The sequence below is a fragment of the Triticum urartu genome, chromosome 3 (assembly GCF_003073215.2).
Source record: "Triticum urartu cultivar G1812 chromosome 3, Tu2.1, whole genome shotgun sequence".
Classification (NCBI taxonomy): domain Eukaryota; kingdom Viridiplantae; phylum Streptophyta; class Magnoliopsida; order Poales; family Poaceae; genus Triticum; species Triticum urartu.
In genome coordinates this window covers 126363855-126380618 of record NC_053024.1, presented here as the reverse complement: position 1 = coordinate 126380618, position 16764 = coordinate 126363855, and positions in this window count along the sequence as shown.

Genomic DNA, 16764 nt, shown 5'->3' with positions numbered 1-16764 from the left:
GACAATAGAAAAGAATCAGCACAAACGAAGGTTAGAAAAGTAATAAGTAAATATCAAAGCTTCTCTCAACAAAATCAACTATTTTAGAGATCATGAATTGTGGTATTATTGTTCGTTCAATCTAAACCTCCGATGGATATTGGTTGAAGATCAACCCGAAATTCCATCAATAATCAAAATTACCATAGGACTCGACAAAGTAAAATGGGCCAGGGATTATGGATTTAAGAGAAGCATCGAGGTAAAAGATAGAAGACTGCAGGGAGTAACTGATAGATCAAAGCTTCTCTCAACAAAATCAACTATTTTAGAGATCGTGAATTGTGGTATTATTGTTCGTTCAATCTAAACCTCCGATGGATATTGGTTGAAGATCAACCCGAAATTCCATTAATAATCAAAATTAGCATACGACTCGACAAAGTAAAATGGGTCAGGGATTATGGATTTAAGAGAAGCATCAAGGTAAAAGATAGAGGACTGCAGGGAGTAACTGATAGTCCATAAGATAACCAGGGACCATAAAATTATTGACTCATTTTGTTCCAAAATTGCAAATTATGAACTAATGAACGTGTTATCACTGAATGTGGCAAGGTTAAAAAAATATTGAGCAAACAATAGAGCATAAAGATTATCGAGATTTATTTTCAAACTACAATATGCTTCCATTTTCATCGGACCATGTCGATATAGATTCAAAAGTCTGCTTAAAAACATCTAATGAACTTGTTATAATTGACATTAGCAAAGTTTCAAAAAAGATATTGAGTAAACAATGGAGTACAAAGATTACCTAGATTTATTTTCAAACTGCAATCTCCTTCCATTTACATAGACCTTGCTGGCATAGATTAAAAATTCTGCATAAAGAAACATCAGAAGGAGAGAGTATCACCATCGGTGCAGTATGAGTGATGCGGTTGAACCCACCCGTGCTGGAGGACGATGGGAAGGCAATAAGGTGAGGCAAAGCACAGACTTCAAAAGGAGATCCATCAGTTTCTTATATGGAGAACGTGGGGGAGAGGAAGTGGAAGAGATTAGGAGATGGAGTGTCAAATGCCAATTATTTGAGGTACATGCAGCATATGTTTTCTTTTGTTTGGAGAAAATCAGATCGTTGGGTGGTTGTACACAACAACGGGGAAGATAAGACAGTATGAGACGGTTGGAGCGGCTGGGTTGCATAAGGGCGGAAGAAGTGGCGTACAGTTGCTGTGATATTTTTCTTAGAAAAAACAAACAAATACTGAAGAACAGAGCACATGACCTTCAACTTGGAGAAGTCATCGATGTAGTTTGAAATTGTACGTCCTTGTCTGCACGCCCACAACCAATAAAATGAAGCACCAAATAACCATGACAGCTTCCTCCCCGGTTGCAAAAGGTCAGCTTGCGGAGAAAGGCCACCATTGCGACAGTAGAAGGTCGCGGCTGGAGGAAGACAAACAATGACTGAAAGTTCAATGGCCCCCTTGTTTGATTAAGCACTTCTCTGAGCATTGGCTGTCACCCTTTATGCGGCCGGCCGCGCGATGGAGGGACCAGAGGGCCAGAGGGGAGCCACGGCGTGCGCACAGGCGCTGCTCAGGGATGCCTGCTTCAGGCCATGGCGGCAGCGAGGAGGCGAGGGGAAGGGGCGGTGGTAGACCGGTGAGCTGATCCTTCCCAATGTTGTTCGCACGTACTGGGGCAGCGAGGGGGATGGTCGCATCACGGATTCATCCTGCTGGATCCCGCAGGAATCGGGGCGCGCGATAGGGATGGCCGCCGCGTCTGATGCCACCGCCACCGCGAGGAGTAACCGGATAGTCGCCGCGAGGAGGATCCGGAGCTGAGGAACAGGATGACGAAGTGGCTCCTACCACCGGTGAGGGAGGCCGGCGGCGGGAAGAGGAGCAGGAGGGAGTTTCTTCGGGCATGGGCAGTGGGGAATCCTAAAGATTTCGTGTTTTCTTTCGGGGATTTTTTTCTGGCTCAGAGTTGAGGAGGTGGGCTTGAGTGGATTGCATGGTGTGACGTGGCTGGATGTGATTGGTTGATGATGTGGCTATGCTGCATGTTGAGGTAAATCAAGTAGTGGGGATGAACTTCTTAAGTATATAGGATACACACTTTCAAGTGCCAGATACAACCCGGTGATCGCTCTCTCACAGGGCGACGAGGGGAGGATCATCGGTTAGGATTATGCTATGCGATGTTACTTGGTGAACTTACCATCTACTCTCTTCTTCTGCTGCAAGATGGAGGTGGCCAGAAGCATAGTCTTCGATATGACTAGCTACCCCCTCTTATTTCGGCATTCTGCAATTCAGTCCACATATGCTACCCCTTTTCCATTTGATACCAATGCATACATATGTAGTGTAGCTCCTTGCTTGCGAGTACTTTGGATGAGTACTCACGGTTGCTTTGCTCCCCCTTTTCCCCTTTCCTATACCCGATTGCTGCGACCAGACGTTGGAGTCCAGGAGCCAGACGCCACTGTCGATGGCGACTACTACTACTACTCGGGAGGTGCCTACTACTACGTGCAGCCCGCTGACGACAACCAGGAGTAGTTTAGGAGGATCCCAGGCAGGAGGCCTACGCCTCTTTCGATCTGTATCCCCAGTTTGTGCTAGCCTTCTTAAGGCAGACTTGTTTAACTTATGTCTGTACTCAGATATTGTTGCTTCCGCTGACTCGTCTATGATCGAGCTCTTGTATTCGAGCCCTTGAGGCCCCTGGCTTGTAATATGATGCTTGTATGACTTATTTTATTTGTAGAGTTGTGTTGTGATATCTTCCCGTGGGTCCCCGATCTTGATCGTACACGATTGCGTGTATGATTAGTGTACGGTCAAATCGGGGGCGTCACAGCATTCCATCGGGGCCAGCCGCTCGATTACGTTTCATAGAGAAGACAACAAGCTTGATCTCTTCCAAGGAGAATCTAGTAGTCAACATTTTCTTATCTTTAATATCTAAACAAGCAGGAACAGAAATATTTAGGGAGATAGGTAAAAGGTCTACAGGACCAAAAAGCTCTTTATAGAACTTGGTAGCATAGTCCAATAGCTCCTTATCACCCTGGATAATAACCCCATCCTGCACAAAATGAAAGATCTTGTTCTTTCTTTTCCTACCGCTCGCCTTAACCATAAAATATCTAGTGATGTTATTCCCTTCCCTGAGATCTCTCTCTTTAGAGCGCTGATACCATTTGATTTCCTCCTCTCTCAAAATCTTATTCAGACTACACTGAAGGTCTTTCCTAAGTTCATAGTCAGCTACTGATAACCCAGTTAGCTCACATCTCCTATCAAGATCATCTAGTTGAGAACTTAGAGTGTTTCTCTTTTTCCTATAAGCCCCCTCCACATTGAGATTCTAGCCTTTCAGGCATCTTCTCAAATTCCTCATTTTCTGCATCCAAATGGCCAAATTATCCTTGCCATTAACATTAGAATGCCAAATTTTATTAACTACATCAGCAAGATCATCTCTGGTAAACCAACATAATTCAAAACGAAAAGGTTTATTAGCTGTAACGGCATTAACCCCGTTATGCATAAGCAAGGTTGCATGGTCAGAGACACCTCTAACCAGTGTCCTGACAGTAACTAGTGGAAATTTTAACTCCCAAGCGGGGCTAACTAAGATCCTATCCAACTTAACAAAAAGGGGATCAATCTGGTTATTCAACCAAGTAAAATTTCGCCCAGAAAGCTCAAGCTCCTTCAGGCCCCAATGCTCAATAATAGAATTGAAAAAAAAGACCACTTAGGAAGCTTCTTGGCCTTGTTCCTATCCTTGCTCCTCCTAATGATATTAAAATCACCGCTAACAACAAAAGGATGATCATTACACCCAAGCATATGCACAAAATCAATCAAGAATTCTTCTTTGTCTCTGGAGTGAGCAGCTCCATAGACATTGACCAGATTCCATTTGAAACCCGTCCTCTTATTCATAAGAGTCATCCTAGTCAAGTATTTACTAGCTACACAAGTATCTATTTCAAATAAATCTTCTCTAACCCCCATAAGCAAGCCACCCGAAGCACCAACAGATGGCCGCCAAAGCCAAATAAAGGTGAAACGGCCGCTCACCCCAGCCAGCCAGGGGTCAGCGAACGCGCGCTTTTTTGTTTCTTGAATACAAACAAATTCTAACTTATGCTCCGAGATAGTTTCTGCAAGAAATCTTCTCTTTTCAGGTTCCTCTAATCCTCTAGCATTCCAAAAAATACCAGCCATAAAAAAACTTTATATATAGTCAGGTATCATTACCAACACTACAGCGAACCTTTGGTTTAACATTGTTATTCAAGAGAAAGATGAAGTCGTGTACGTTTGGTCACTTGTAAAAACCATACTTCTTCTTATTTAAAGAATGAGGCAAACCTTATGCCTCCGTTCCAAAAAAAAAAAGAAAAACAAAAAAAAATGGAGTACACGGGCAGCATTCAGTGCAGGAACTAGGCACGACCACGCCCCCAGAACATCTACGGAACGGAAACTAATGACAAGAAAAGACGGCCAACAGAAGTCTAGGCCCTCCAGGCCTCCACCATTGAGGCCATTGACCAACGTCGCCATTTAACCTGCTTGATGCATGGGGAGATCAACCTCCTTGTCAAAAGACTCGCTTGTTTCATTCCACGAGCCAGGCGACGAGGACGACGATGCCATTCAGCAGAGTGCTCTCTCTGTTTATGTACACGAAACTGCTCACTCTGCATACACACGTACATGCGCTAGAGTACACGTGAATCGGGCTGTTGACTGGGAGTCCGCGTGCGTGATCATGGGCACAGGGCTCGATCCCTGGTCAAATCTCGAGGTCAAGGTGGCTCCGACGTGAGAACCCGAAAACGGCCGCAGCGCTCCAAGCATAGATCAGGGGGCGTGACGGCCGGTGTGTCCATGCTTCGAGCCGTGCCACTTGCAAGTAGGAGTAGTACGCACTTACTCCTACGTGTGCATGCAGTGACAGTTCGACACACACGACACGAAAAAGAAGGCCAGCTCCTCCGTCCATTGTCCAACCTCTGACTCGTGCCTGAGCCGTGTGTGACTGCAGGTTGATCCAACTCCAAGGGAGACAATTTTAAGGCTGCGCCGGGAACAGGCCTGCGTGCTTCCGGGCGCCGCATCCGGAACCAACTAAACAATTCCATCACATGGCGGACGCGATCCACAACGAGGCAGGCGGGTGCAACGGTTTAACCGGATGTTACGACGCCCAGCACGGCATCCTAGAAAAGGACCGTCTATTTTCTGCACTTTCCTGCATCACGCGTGGAACGGAACGGAAGAATCAAGAAACGGATCGAGCCAAGGAAGATTGGCCTTTGGGAATTGGGATGAACGTTCATATATACTGGAACTAGGCCTGGATAGCTTAGCCAGTCACAGCCTGGAACTTCCAGCAATGGACACATGATTGCCTCCTCTGAACTTGATCAGGATGTTTCCTACTGCTGGCAATGTGCCGTTATGATCGGCTGCTCAAACCAGCAAATTTGTTAACTTCGCAAGGCACGCAAGCTGGAGTTGTGCATAAATGCTCAATGGAGTAAATAAACAAATACATTTATTGCGATCGATGTTTCAATGGAGTAAATAAATAAATAAATACTCTGCCAGACTTTTAACCTGACGTGCTGCCTCGACCGCGAGCTACCGGGGCCCTGTCAGCCGGGCGCGTGTATGTAGATGGATACGGCCGTCGGAAATTCTGGTCGACTTCTGCTGCCTCGAGCTCGAGCGCGGGGCCGGTTGCAGATTAACCGCACGCACGTACGCACGATTCGAGCACCAGGAGAGGGCGCGTTCGTCGTCCTACGTGCTGGTAAATTCTTGCACGGAGAATGAAGCAACCGTATAAAATTCGGAACGATCGAGACCCAATTTTAAAAGATTCAGCAGCGTAAAGTTGCAGTGCGGTCAACTCGCCTTGCCGGATTTGGCTCTTGCTGGTGTAAGCTAGTGCGCTGATTACCCGAGCATATGACGGCGCAGTTCGTGACTTTTGTGCTACGAAATCTGTGCACTCGTTTCAGGAGAGGAAAAGGCTTGGTTGCGGAAGAAATGAAGGGATGCCAGTGCTGATTCAGAGCATTTTTTATCTGGATACCAGTACTGACTCCGGGTACACTCATATTTGGATATATCGAGAATTATTTATCTGGATACCAGTACTCCGGATGCACTCATATTTGGATGTCGAGCATTGTTTATCTGGCGTTGCAGATAGATTACGTTCAGGCAGTTGGCGGTTCTTGGAGACCGCGCAGATGACGATAGAGAGCATGGTGCGGCCGTGCTATACCCATGTGCCCGTCAGGAGAGAGGTTTATCTGCCAAGAACAAGCACACAGTTATGCCGGATGTGGGCGGGACTCCATACTCCCTTTCGGACTAGCTTTCACTTCGTCACTTGATCAACCAAAAACCTCGGGCAGCAGCTCTTGTCTGTTTCGGAGATGAAGTTCTACGGATTTTTTTTCAATCAATTCATTTTCAAATAATAAAAACAAAAATACTAACGCCCACACGTGTGGGTGTTACCCAACTCGTTCACACACCTGGATCGTCGTTCATTGTCTTTTACACGAATCTTTGACACGAAAAGGTAGATTTGATGTGCCACGTAGGACGGGGCTGATGTGTGGGTGTTGAAGAGTTTGCCTATACGCCCGCACCACGCTGTTTGCCAGCTGCATTGTGTGGGCGAACTGCTTTTCGCCCACACAGCCATCAACTAGGTCATGCGCATGTGGGCGAACTGCTTTTCGCCCACACGACACTACTACCTTGTGGATGGCAACTGCAGTTAGGCGAACGTGGCAACTCGGTACACACACATGGCAACTGTGATTCTTTGCTACACGGCAACTGCAGTTGCGCGTACGTGACAGCCAGATAAACACACATGGCAACTGTGATTAACAGCACATGGCAACTATGGTTGGACCACACGTGGCAACTAGGTAAACACACATGGCAACTACTGTTTTGACCATATGTGGCAAGTAGTTAATCACACACGGCAACTACGGTTTGGTTACACGCGGCAACTACCATAAATTAGACATGGCAACTATAGTTAACCAAAACAGATAGAGTTGCCATGCTTTTACAACTACACTTGCCATCCCGGATAATTACATCTGCCAACCAAGATGGCAACTAAATCGTCATCCCGCGGGGTACCTAACGTAGCTGCGTCAGGACGTGTGGGCATTTTTGCTTCGTGCCACACGCACGGGATGGAGATGAGTAGTACTTGTTGGGCGTGTGGCACGAAGTAGGCGCGCCCACACGTATGGGCAATTCTAATGTCCACCCACACACAGCTCGTGTGGGCTGCCTCCTGCTCACACCGCACACGGTGTGTGGGCACATGTCGTATATGCCACACGTGTGGCAGTTATCGGCGCCCTAATAAAAATTACATCCAAATCCGTATACCACCTAGCGACGACTGCAAGCACTGAAGAGAGCCGAAGGCGTGCTGTCTCCATCGCCCTTCCTTGACCGAAGCCAGGCAAAACTTATTGTAGTAGACAGTCAGAAAATCGTCGTGCTAAGGGCATCTCCAAGGCGAATCTGCAAACCGCCAGCATCTGTAAGGACCGCGTAATCCATCCAACGCGGACCTATATCAGTCCACGATGTGGTCTGGACGTACTTTATCCCGCAAACCGGAGACAAACGTGGGAGAGCTTTAAGGGAGTCCGGACACCAGACACGTAGAACTCCGACACCCCTAGCACACCCAAAACCCTTCCCGAACCCCGCACCTTCATCCTCCCCATTTTCTTTCCGTCCTTCTTTCTCTCTTGTCTTCGCCGTAGCTCCACCACCCCGGTCGCTATGCCGCACTCCTGCCGGAACTCTACATCTCTGTCACCTCCAGCATTTTAGCTGGGCTCCACCCTGCTCCTCCTTCGTCACCGTTCAACCCCTATCCTCCGACCGCCCGCCAGGTACCATCCTCTACTGGTATACTCACCATGCCCGGCAACTGCTCGATGAATTTCCGGAGCTAAAAACTATTTTCCCTTCTTTCTAGCAATGGATTTCGATTTGGAGTACATGTATGAGCACTATGTTGAGTCGTCCGATGGCTCGTCGGACGAGGAGTACTCAAGTGAGACGACGATGATGTAGGCGGTCCTTGAAGATGCGGAGCGTGCAGAGGAGCATGTTCTCAATTTTAAGAGTGCTCAACCGCAATAGGGCATGCGGCCATTTGACATTAATTGCCGACAACTTTGCCCCGGATGCACTATTCGCCGACCATCTTCGTCGGCATTTTCGGACGCGCAAGACTGTCTTCGATCGTTTGTACCATGTCACCCAGTCCTATGATGACCACTTCGTCTTGAAGAAGGACGCCGTGGGAACGATTGGGTTCTCTAGTTACCAGAAGTGCATGTCTGCACTACGGATGCTTGCATATGGCACGACCGCTGATTCGTGGGACGAGTACCTACGGATGTCTGAGAGCACATGCGGAGATGCCATGGTCAGGTTTGCAATTTCCATGGTCGAGGTGTTCAAACCTTAGTACCTGAGAGAACCAACTATGGCAGACACCGAGGCTCTTGGCAATATCAGAAGCAAGAGAGTGGCTAGGTTTGCTTGGATCTCTTGAGTGCATGCATTAGAAATGGAAGAAACCGCCTGAAGGTTTTACAAGGGCAATATCAGGGTCATGTTAAGAAGCCCACCATCATTCTTTAAGTAGTTGCATTACATGATCTTTGGATTTGGCACGCTTTCTTTGGCATGCCCGGGGTCTTAAAATGACATCAATGTACTGCAGCGATCACCGTTGTTTGCGAGGCTTACTGAAGAAAAAACTCCTTCTTGCCACTATACTGTCAATGGACATGAGTACAACATGGGCTACTATCTGGTTGACGGTATCTATCCTTTGTGGGCTACCTTTATCAGCACCATCTCTAACCTAGTTGGCCAGAAAAAGGCTCACTTTGCCCAAAGACAAGAAGCAACTAGAAAGGATGTTGTGAGGAGATTTAGAGTTCTGCAGACCCGTTTTGTAGTTGTTCGTGAATCTGCTAAACAATGGGATCCAGAGACCTTGTGGCAAGTGATGACATGTTGTGTGGTCATGCACAACATGATCGTCGAGGATGAGGGTGACGATGTTGCCGCAACTCTAGAATTTGAGAACATGGGTGATCCTATCCAACTTTCAGACCAGAATCCGACCACATTTGAAGAGTTTATTCAAATGCATCAACAAATTTGGCATCGATCAACTCACGAGCAGCTGAAGGAAGATGTAATTGAGCATATCAGTGGGCGGTTAAAGGGGACAACAATGTTGGGATGTAATATTTGAACTTTTTAAAATTTGAGCTAGTGCTGCATGCAGTTATTTGAACATCTACACTCTATGTATGCGGCTATTTGGCCGTGTAGACTTAAAAAAATGAGAGAGGCCGGATGTATGCGGCTACAATGGGATGACAACCACCTGCATCCATGAACACGGATTGGCCACCCTGTCCGCAGATGGATGCGGGAGGAAATTCGCGGGTTGCCATTGGAGATGCCCTAAGGCCCCATATATAGGACCAGTGCAGCAGATAGCAACCGTTGCCGATGAAGAGTAGCGTAGATCGGAAGGATCCAACTTGAAGACACACAAACGTAGACGAAATACGACCAGATGAGCAAATCCACAAATGACAGATCTGCTAGAGACACACCTCCACACACCAACCAACGATGCTAGACACACCATCAGGATTGGGGCTAGGCAGGGAGAACCTTATTCCATCTTCAGGGAGCCGCCACAGTCTCATATTCCTGAGCAAGACACAAACCCTAATAAAACTCGAAGGAACATCTAAAAACATATCCCTCCCGTCGGCAAGGACCAGAATCTACCATGCTACCATGGCCGTAAGGACACCAGAGACGAAGCGGACCAGTGGGAGGTAGACTTTTCTCAGGGAAGGAGACGACTGCAGTGAAGCAGCTTGCATGCTGACAAGCAAGCTACTTGTGCAATTTGTGTCGGTTCCGGAGATGATGTTGCCAGCCGTACAACTTTACAATAGGATTTCATTTGGTTGAATATGGATTCTAATTCCATGTCTCGCTGATAATGGGATTTAAGAATTGTAATGATTTCTATCCCGCTATAATATTGAAGTGTAATAATTATTAAGGGCCTGTTTGGTTACCTGTTTGAGCATGAATTTCGGCCTTCTTGCACTTGTGGCCTTGATGAGCCCGGCTGAGTGAATATAGGAGCCTTCATGAGAAGAAACACATTCACGGGTGTTTAGTTGCAAGCCTCTACACTTAAAAAAAAGACACATCCGTGACATTTTGGGCCGAACGAATTTTTTTCCTGTCATACATATGACACTTCTATGACGATAATTGTGACAAACCCGGTATCATCATAGATGTGGTGGGCTCCTACTTCTATGACAAAAAATCATGACAGAAAATGGGCTTTTCGTCCTGGGCGGGCCGGAGACGTAGCTGCATGACATTCTTTGGGCCGTCCATGACAGAAAAACCATGGTAGAAGCGAGGGCGAGGAAAATTTCGGGGAGTTCCCGGTTACAGTGGGAGGTCGGGGGCCGAGCGATGCGCGTTTCTCTCGTACACGTACGTGCGTGTGTGCAAGGCGTTGGCTCTAACTGAACCCGAGCGAGGCGTTGGGCTCTAACTGAACCCGAACGATTGCACTACAGGCTACACGTTACTGAACCCGAGCGATGATCGATGGCTGTTAACTGAATCCGATCGAGCGATTCCTTCGCTAGTGCTGCTAACTGAAGCCAATCGAGGCTGCCTCTGGGAACAGTGAGCGTTCGGGGGGGGGGGGGGGGGGGATGAACAGACAGTGAGCGGTGGCGTTGCCTCTGGATGAACAGGACCCCGTGGTGTGGAGGGCTGGATGAACAGTAGACGGTGGAGGGGTGCCCGTGGAGGGGTGGTTGAACAGGACCCCGTGGTGTGGAGGGCTGGATGAACAGTAGATGGTGGAGAGGTGGTTGAACAGTAGCCGGTGGAGGTAGCACGCGGTGGAGGCTGGATGAACAGGAGCCCGTGGAGACTGGAGAAGGTCGACGGTAGCCCGTGGAGGCTGGAGGAGGTCGACGGTGGAGATGAACAGTATCCCGTGGAGTCCCGCTTTGCGGTACGCCACACCCCTCCCGATGAACAAGACCCCCGTTTCGACCATAGGAGGTCCATTTTGTCTGTTTTGCGGTACGCCACACCCCTCCCGATCAACAGGACCCCCGTTTCAATCGTAGGAGGTCCGTTTCCTCTGTTTTGCGGTACGCCACACCCCTCCCAATCAACAGGACCCCCGTTTTTTCCGTAGGAGGTCCGTTTCCTCCATTCCGCGGTACGCCAGGCCTCGTTTTCATCGCCTGTTCCGTCCAAGCCCTCTCGATGAACACAACCACGCATTCCGTTCTGACCCAGCCGGTTGGCTCCCACGCGTTCCGTTGCCTCCCGATGAACACGACGCATTCCGTTCCCTCCCGATGAACACGACGCATTCCGTTGCCTCCCCATGAACACGATGCATTCCGTTGCCTCCCCATGAACGCGAGCATTCCGTTGCCTCCCCATGAACAAGACGACGACGTTGTTTCTCCGTTTCGACCCAGCCATGTACATGAGCCCTGGCCGTACGTATGCGCGAGTAGGCATTCGAGACCCTGCCCGTATGTACACATACGGGCCGTATTTTCTTTCTTGCACCCTGGCCGCTGTACGTACGTGTACATGCTACGTGCGCGCCTCTACTACGACACATGCGCGTCTCTACTATGACACGTGCGCGCCTCTACATCGACCAGTATGTACGTACACGTTCGCGACCAGAATGACAATGCTACGTATGCTTCAACCAGGTGGGTCCCGACTGTCTGGCACTTCCTTGCCTGCGAAGATGTAGCTGGTGAGTCCCAGCAGTTAGGGGGGCGAATCGTTTTGTTTTGTTTTTTGCCCCGACGCACTTCCTTGCGTGCGATGGTGTAACTGCTGGGTCCCATCAGTCAGGGGGGCGAATCGTTTTTTTTGCCCGGACGCACTTCCTTGCGTGCGAATGTGTAGCCGGTGGGTCCCAGCAGTCGGGGGGTGAATCATTTTTTTGGACGCACTTCCTTGCGTGCGAAGATGTAGCTGGTGGGTCCCAGCAGTCAGGGGGCGAATCGTTTTTTTTTCGGATGCACTTCCTTGCGTGCGAAGATGTAGCTCATGGGTCCCAACAGTCAGGGGCGAATCATTTTTTTCGTGAAATATGGTGGCCCGTCCGGTGGGTCCCCGCTGTCAGGTGGAGGAATAATTATTTTGTGCGTAATAAGGAGGCACTTCCTTGCGGCTGCCGTGGACCGAGCTGTCAGCCTCTCCACGTACAGTCCATGTCCGATGGAAGTCGTTCCTTGACCACGTTGACCACGCCGCGCCGAGAGCACCAGGGCGGTGGACGACGACGAGGCCTAGGAAGGGGACGACGCGGAGCCGGGGAAGACACGGCAGTGGATGCACACGCGGAGAGGAGTACGAGGGTTCACTGGTTCGGCTGCACTACTGTTGCCGCAGAATAACAGGGGGCGTGGGTGAGTGGAGGGATGGCCTGGCCAGCGGTGGGAGTAGTAGGGGGCGATGAGGCCTCCGCGGCAGCACAGCCAGCCACGGGAGGCAGGAGCAGGCGGCACGACCGGCGCTGCTTTGGGCGGCTGGAACAAGAAGACCAGAGGTTGAAGAAGCACGACGGCCGTTGGATGGATATCGTACGGTCACTGTAGCTAGAATCGTTTATATTGACTAAGTTGACAAAGTCCTTGGTACGTCAACTTAGTAGGCCCACATGTCAGCTTCCAAAATGATGCACCCCAGATGTCAGGGGGAGGAATTATTTTTTGGGCGGGTGAAGTTAGAATATCCGAGATTGAAGAAGAAGCACGACATCCGTTGGATGGACATCCAACAGCCATTACTGCTAGAACCGTGTGTTGAGTATAAGTTGACAAAGCCTTGCATACGCGTCAACTCTGTTTTTTAGGGGACGCATCAACTTAGTAAGGCCAGAAGTGTGTGTGTGGTAGAGAACTTATAGCCCATTTGAGATTTGTAAGAATGTGTAGCCCATTTTTGAATTCTAATGGAATTTACTACAGCCCATTTACAGTTTGTTAAAAGTACAACCCATTTCAACCAACCATTCAAAACAGAATTCAATAAAATTTCTCACATTTTGATGGGATCCGAAATATTTTTATCCCGAAATTTCTAGTCAGATTAAATACAATTTCAATATAAATTTATATTACGTAAAAATCCAACAAAACATTGCGCTCGCAACAATTAATGAAATTAAAATTTTCAATATCAAAAAATAATATTTTATAAAGTAATCACGTGTTTGGTGCATTTTTTTATAGTTACTACCCAGTTTTTATAATTACATCCCATTTATTATTTCTTAAAGCCCATTTTCTTATTAAGCCTAATGCATCCCTCCTAGGAAAGATTTGCAGCCCAGCGGGGTGGAGAATAACAACTTGACCTTACCTGGGTATTCCTAAAAAAAGTATAGCCGGGCTAGCCATTTTCAGCTTAAAAAAATTAATATCTGGGTTGGATATCTGGCCTGGGCTAGATGGGCCACAGTCCGCCCAGTTAATACCTACAGCGATCTTTTCGTTGTTGTTTAGAGGAGAAAATTTAATATCTAGGCTAACCATCGAAAAACTCTACAGTGCTCATACCTCAAAAACACAAATACTGCTCGAGCTGCTTGGTCCCAGCTGTCGGTCGCTTCTTGTGCAATTCTCTCGTTTATTGACTACTACATAGGTTGAAAATAGTGTGGGACCGTGATGTCAGGAAACCAAGAGGAAACAAAATAAATTATAGTTATATATATATAATAAGGAGGCACTTGCGTACGTGAGGCTATGGACCTGGTGGGTCCCCATTGTCATCCTTTCCAAGTAAAGTCATCTCCTCGCCCGCGCGCGCTTTCCGCCCGAAACAGTCAGCGCCGCCCGCCCCGCTTCCCGATGCAGGCGTTTGCTCCGCCTTCAAACGACACAAGTGCCATCCGTCCGTCCATTTGTCGCCCACATTAATGATACACGGTTGCCGAGTAGGCTACTCCGGCGCCACACGTCCGTCCCTCCGCCCGCCCACCATTGCTATATAAACTGCTGCGCCGGCCATAGCCGCAGTCATCCGCATTCGTTCTCTTTCTCCTGTCCACACCACTACTGCCCACCATGGCTTCCTCGTGCTCCAGCGCTCTTCGGGACGGGCGGACGATGGACCACAAGGATATGGCAGCCATTGCTGCCGACCGGCTGGCCGGCAGGCAGCCGGAGGACGACGACGTCCCAATGGAGAACATGGTAGTCGACGATCCGGCACTAACCCCCTCCTCCACGCCATCCTCGCCGGTGCATTGCACCATGACCATCGGCGAGGCCCGTGCCCAATATATGGACAAGGTGAGGCAGATGCGTGAGGAGCAGTTCCGGAAGGCGCAGGCCGACGCCGCCTACAACCACCAATTCCTCCAGGAGCACCTGCAGGCGGAGGAGCAGATCGTCGCGGAGCAGGAGGCGCTGCTCGACTCGTACCTCTCCGCCCGCAAGAGCCGCCTCGAGCGCTGGCGGTAGCGCATACGGGTGGCGGAGGCTGCGGCCGCCTACAAAGAGGCTAGCAAAGAGGGCGATGAAGCGGGCGAGGTGCTGTTTGGCGAGACCGAGGATGAGGCAGAGGACAATGCCGGCTCCGATGAGTCCCCGCTTTGCTGGCGTCGACGAGGCCCTGCTCCGCCGAGGCCCCGCGGCGCCAACAACGAGGCAAAGGACACCGCCGGCTCCGCCCCGCCAACAACGAGGCAGAGGACATCGCTGGCTCAGCCGAGGCCCCACCCTGCCAGCAACGTGGCAGAGGATTTCCACCGCTCCGCTGAGGCGCCGCCCACCGGGAACGAGACAGAGGACATCGCCGACTCCGCCGAGGCCCCTCCCCGCTGCCAACGAGGCCGCGCCACACAGAAAACGAGGAAGAGTAGAACACGGTAGGTCACCGCCGCTCGGGTCCAAGTAAGGCCACCGCTGCTACCCTCCGGTTGAAGCCAAGCTAGGCGGGTTGACCATTAACGACCAGTTAGCTTCTTGGCGGCGAAGTGGAGTCGGAGAGCTGCGCTGGAGAAGAACACTGCTTCTAGTTTACTGCTGGTGCAGTTGGCTGACTGACACGTGGGCCCAACAGGCCACATGCCAATTACGCAACTGCACCTGCAGTTAAGTCACCGAATCTTCTGTTTGGCTCAGCGGGACACAGGTGGGTAGCTTCAGTTAATTAATTATACCTCCAGCGCACCCCTTTTTAGTTGAAGAATGTATGAAATGTAATGAAATCCGATCATGTATGAATGAATTTATTTCGATTAGTTCGAATTCCTATATCACTGGCATTGGATGAACATGCAAAACAATACGTACTAGCATTATTCCCAAGGTGATCACCTCGTTTGCAGCAGTTTCACATGTACTCCCTCCGGTCCTTTCTAGTCTGCATACAAGTTTTGTCTGCAGTCAAAGTATCTCTACTTTGACCAATCTTATACAAAAAGTATGCACTTTCACAATGTGCGAAGTAAAAAGGAACAGAAGGAGTACAAAGAGTTTGAGAAGCTTTTTAGTGTTTCTGTACATTGCAATCAAACACACAGGCCTGGCATTCATAGAGAACATTCAAAACAATCGATGATTATGCATCTCAGCGACTCACAAGTCAGAGGCAATATTTACTTCACAACTAAAGAATAAAGAAAAATTGATCGACGCTGCTGACAGCAAAGGGCGTCCCATTCGAAAATATTAAACTCATGTCTTGCTAAAATCAATGAGCAAAATTTGACAAGGTTGTCCCATTCCAAAATATCAAATGCCTACGATTGTGGAATGGGCGGGGTTTGCCATCAGTTCGGACATTGACATGGCACCTCGTGCTAAATAAACCAGTTGTTCTTTTTGTGCAGTTCCACCAAAATCAACCAAATTCGCGCGTAGCTTGTATGATTTCGCCCTTATATGTTGCAACGCCTTGAACCTATCGGCACCTCCTTTCTTGTGGTGGAAATGAATGATTCGATGTATTCGTGAACATTTTGTGCAGTTCCCATTGAAATCAAGCCGAGCACCCCTGTTTGCACAAATACAAAAAAGTGATTAGTATAAAGCAAATTGTACTATGAATTGACAGTTTCAACAGGCACATACATGGTCCATGTAGAGCACACTTTTAGAAAAATGGAACTCACCAGAAAGAATCCTAGAACAACATTGTACTCGCGCATCACAGCAAAAAAATGGAGATTTGCCAGTCCTTCTGAGCTGAAGTTAGTTTGGTCTTGTGGGGGAGTAATGTAACCATCCTTCAACTGCTCCTTCTCATGAGAAGATAGACATGGCTTCTTCAACCTGGCATAATCGGAACTAGTCACTTCACGTACTCCATATTCTTCTTCAGAGGAAGATGATCCTGTTGTGCAAAGACAAGAGGACTACTAAATGCTAGCATCCCTGTTTGCTTGAAAAAAAAGGAAAGGAAATATTTAAAACAACACAGATGAAGCACTTCTCAAGGACAATACCACCTTTTCATGACAGTATCTAAACAGTAGCACAACACCAATAGAGATGACAAAGCTCAATCATATGGATGAAATCAGTGGGCGAGTACCAAC